At 30.2% G+C, this 4,905-nt stretch overlaps 1 pseudogene; it reads left to right on the top strand.

Moving 5' to 3' along the window:
- The first annotated feature begins 1,088 nt into the window (after positions 1 to 1,088).
- Positions 1,089 to 3,857, top strand: LOC145067507 (leucine aminopeptidase 2, chloroplastic-like; annotated as a pseudogene).
- The last annotated feature ends 1,048 nt before the right edge of the window (positions 3,858 to 4,905 follow it).

The following is a 4,905-nucleotide window of genomic DNA, read 5'->3' as shown; positions in this document are numbered from 1 at the left end:
ACCGGGTCAAGTACATACCAAATATAGTTATGAGCTTAGACACTAATCCAATAGTTTTTTCATATGTAACGGAAAACAAGCTATTATCATATGCACGATCTTCCAAACACACAATGGAGCTTTGGCGAACATAACTTTTTTAACAAATAAGATTATAATCAAAATTTAAGCAAACATCATAAAATTTAAAACAACATAACTTTTTTAACAAATAAGATTATAATCAAAATGTAAGCAAACATCATAAAATTTAAAACAACGTCAAGTACAAATTTGTTCAAATGATAAGTGTTAACTAAAGTTTCCATTTCCTAAAAATAACTGTTATATGCATACCACACTTAGTTTTTACTTTGAACCTAAAACAAGGTTTTTATTTGTATCCCAAATTCCCAATACATCATTTGACTTTTAGTTTTTAACCCACAACAAGTTTTTTTTAACGAAAAACAAAAAAGAATCTTTATATATATTAAAAGACAAACCTTATTACATCACCTTCAACAACCATGACCATTGATTGTCTTTCGTTAATAGTTCTCAACCCTTGGATCATTTTAATATCAATTTGATGATGTCATCTAAATTCAAATACCTTTTCATTTGAATAATACTTACGCGCTCCATAACCTCTCCATAGTTTCCAAACTTTGCATTCGTAATGACATTCAAAGTTTCCAAAATCGATTCCATTTGTAGCCTAAAATCACAGAAACCTTAACCCTAATTCGACCCACAATTTCAACATGACACCGACCATGCCTTCTCTGCCGGCGAAATATATCATTAGTGATTAGTCGATTCAACTTGTAGAAGGTAAGACCTTATCTGCCATCGGTCTCTTTGTTTCCTGATCTAGAAATTGTACTAAAAGCCCTAGCCACACCCTGCTTGATGTTGTTACCATCATCCATTGCTTTATTGTTGCTAGAGAACCACATAACCCAGGTTCATATTTTTTGTGAGTTTTTGTGGAAATCACCATCATCTTTGTTTTCTCATCCAGGTAATTGACTCCCCTCTTTCTATAGTTGTAGTTGTAAGTTTGTAACAACTTCAAATGGTGAAGCGAATAGGCAAAACAAGTAATGTCGGTAAGTAAAGAAGATTTTCTCTAACTATATAGGATGACTTTTTTTTACTTGTAATTTGAAATTTTGTTCTAATGATGTCATTTTTTAGGGTTTTGATTGAACAATGGTGGCTAAAAGAGGTTAAAATAAAAAAAATTATGTGTTGAAAGGTAATGATATTCATTTCCGATGTTTTAATTTGTTTTGATTCTAATTTTCCATTTCCTTATTTTCGGCTATCATAGTTTAAGTTTTTTTTCTCCATTTCCTTTCCCAGGTTTGATTTCAATTTTCCATCCTGGGATTTGATTTATCTTGAGATTAGTATAGCTTGTGGGTTTGTAATTTGTTGGAAAATATCTTTATGTATCTTGAGATTAGAAATTAGGGTTCTTAGTCATTTTCTTTTATCATTCCATTCATTTTTTATTTCATTCTATCCAACCAAATTGGTTTTTGAGTTTCTGACAGAAATCTGATTATTTTTACCATATTATTATGCTTATATAAGTGGTTTGTTTTTGTATATTTTTGTGTAGACAAAGAAGAAAATGAGATATTTTGTTCTTAGATGTTCTATGGTTAGTTCTTTGATATTTAATGTATGTTTTATGAAAAAGTTTCAAATGATCTTATGTTCAAGGATGAAAATACCCTTATAGAATTGTGAAATCTCACTATGCTTATTTACTGTTTCATTGATAGAATGTATCATCTGATAATGTGAAGAAGATTCTGTTAACACTTAATGTTGGTCAAGTTGCATCCAACATATGTTTAGCTACTGAGTCAAAGCTTGCTACTGCTTCACCAATAGCAAAAGGTAAGTTTTTTTTTCTTATCTTTTATTAGGTAGGTTGCACCTTGAGTTTTATAGATAATTAAGTCTGTTGACCCTTTTTGGTCTTGGATCTGGACCCGAGCTAGAAAATAAACTTAAGTACACACAAGAAATTTGCTCAAGGGTAATTTTGGGAAAAGAGCTTGTAGATTCCCTAGCTAATGTTCTCAATCCAGTTTGGTCATCCTTTTTTTTACTAACTTTTTGACCCTTCTTGGGCCCATTTGTCACATGTTCAAGTTTATGCTTCATGGGTATTAGCGGAAGAAGTTGAAAAGATTGATGCAACATACAGTCATGTGCTTATAGCAAAGATATTGGATATAGAACAATGCAAAGAATTGAAAATGGGTTCATATCTTGGTGTTGTTGCTTCTGCAAATCCGCCAAAATTTATCCATTTATGTTATAAACCTCCAAGTGGTTACATTAAAACCAAGCTTGCTTTAGTAGGAAAGGGGTTGACTTTTGACAGGTGATAATAATATTCTCTTATTTTGTTTTCAGATGTTATTAGTTAGAGAATGTATATTTAATATTTTCTTCCAAATGGTACATTTCTTTGTTATTTTTCTGTTTGCATGGTGGCTACAACATTAAGGCAGGACGTGGTTGTTTAATTGAGCTGATGAAATTTGATATGGGTGGCTTAGCAGCGATTTTATGTGCAGCAAAAGCCTTTGGTTAAATTAAACCACTTGGTGTAAAGGTGAGATGATATTTTCTAAGGAAAATTTATAAAATAGATAGGAGTAAATAGGAAAATCTATAAAAAATAAAAATAAAAAAATAAAAAATAAAAAAAAAACTTACCTGATAAGGACAAGTTTCTTCCTTCTTTTCCCATTAATTTTTGTATGGATAAAGTGTTGAATGGTAAATAGTAAGTGTTGTATAATGTATACACAAAGTCTTTTTTTTTTTTTTTGGATTGAATGAAGTGTCTTAATGTGAATCCTTTAAGTAAAAAAGTAATAACAACTTTTTATACCTGTGATATATAACTTGGCTTATAAATTATGGTATCACAGGTTCATTTTATTTTAGCAGCTTGTGAGAACATGATAAGTCGAACTGGTATGAAGCCTGGAGGTATATTGAAAACCTCAAATGAAAAGACAGTTGTGGTACACATTTACAAAAAAAAAAATCATGAAATTTGATAAATCATAACAAATTATAATACAATTATGAAGTTTGAAATTCCCATCTTGTATATATAATTGAAAATTGTTATTGAATCTTTCATGTTAATGTAGGTTAACAACACTGATGTTGAAGGCGGGCTTACACTTGCTGATGCTTTAGTGTATGCTTGTAATCAAGGAGTAGACAATGTAACTTTTACTATTTCATCTTTTATTTGGGTTAAAATTGGGTACATTTTTCAAAGTATAATATCCTAATAAGATTTTTTGTAAAGTACAATGCTAGAATTTGGCTGATTTTTCAAAATACAATATTTTAATAAGAAAAAAATATGCAATTACAATGTTGTAATAGTAAAAATGAAAATCAAAATATACAAAGCAATGAAAAGTACATTGGTGACATGGTATATTCCATAATTACCTCATATTGTTGTTTTGGTAATTTTGACTTGAGCTTGTGTGGTTGCTCTTGGGTCCTCAATTGCACGTATACATGAATACATTGATAACATAATTTGGGATAAAAAGGATATATAAAAAAAGTCATTATTGATATTTTGCTTAAATAATAAAACATATATTTTCACACCGGGTGATGAGTTGTCAAAGGAGGTGGTTGTGGCCTCGGAAGTTGCTGGAGAAGAGCTTTTGAGGTTGCCAATGGAGAAAAGTTATTGAGAATCCGTGAAACCTGGAGTGGTTGATATGGTCAACACTGGTGGTCGTCAGGGTGGTTCTATTACTGCAGCTCTTTTTCTTGAAGCAATTATCGTGTTTTCTCCAAATAATTAAGGTTAATTGCAAAATTACATTTTTACCCTTTGTGCTAATCACAAAGAACAAGTATTTTCATTTTAAATATTTGATTATTGGTCAAATAATTTTCATCAAGACAATCTTGTATTGCGTTTGGTATGTATTGGACTTTATCTTTCTTATTATTATTATTATTATTAATGTGCCAATTTTTTTATAACTTTATATGTATTTTTTTATACGTTCCCCGCGTTTTACGCAGGTCATAATCTAGTAGTTTTTAAACCAAAACAAGTTTGTTTAACGAAAAATATCGCACATTTTATTTTAACCCAAAAGAACAACATAAAAATATTTATTGATACATTGCTTGTCTTTTAAAATATGACGTGTTTTTGAAAAGAAATATATCTTCGAAGGAAGTTAATCGACGTCCGCCGCATTGCACATAGAAGGAAAGGTATATTAAAACAATAGAAAGACTAAACAAATTACAAATTAGAAATTACATAACATACTAAGACTTCCATTTTATGACATTTTAAATAAAAGTAAGGAGAGAAGGTCATTGTCAAACGCAACGTGTTGATCAAAATTAAAAATATTTGATGCATGCACAAAGGAAACTAATCACTTCTCGGAAACTAACCGGCGAAAGGAAACTAGTAGTTGCGGCAACACCCCATAGGTAATATACTTGTACTTTGGAATATGACATGTTTATATGGAACGTGGACCAAAATATTATAAGCAAAACACCCCACATGCATATACATTATGATGCTAATTGTTAAAATTTAAATGTTTTTTTGTTAACCGACAGGCATTTTTACAAATAAAATTAATTGTCAAATATAAATTATCCACCGCCGCTAAATAAATTATTGAGTAAAATACTGAAATCGTTCCTATGGTTTAGTTAAAATTGCATGTTTGGTCCCTAATTTTTTTTTTTTGCACTTAGATCGTCCATATGGTTTGATTTTGTTGCATTTTTCGTCCGTTACATACATAAAGTTAGGGACTAAACATGCAATTTTTACCAAATCATAAGGACAAAAAACACAACAAAATCAAACCACAG

The sequence above is a fragment of the Lactuca serriola genome, chromosome 8 (assembly GCF_051521515.1).
Source record: "Lactuca serriola cultivar US96UC23 chromosome 8, Lser_US96UC23_V15, whole genome shotgun sequence".
Lineage (NCBI taxonomy): Eukaryota > Viridiplantae > Streptophyta > Magnoliopsida > Asterales > Asteraceae > Lactuca > Lactuca serriola.
Note: the sequence above shows the minus strand (reverse complement) of the source record. Positions and strands in the feature narration are given on the sequence as shown.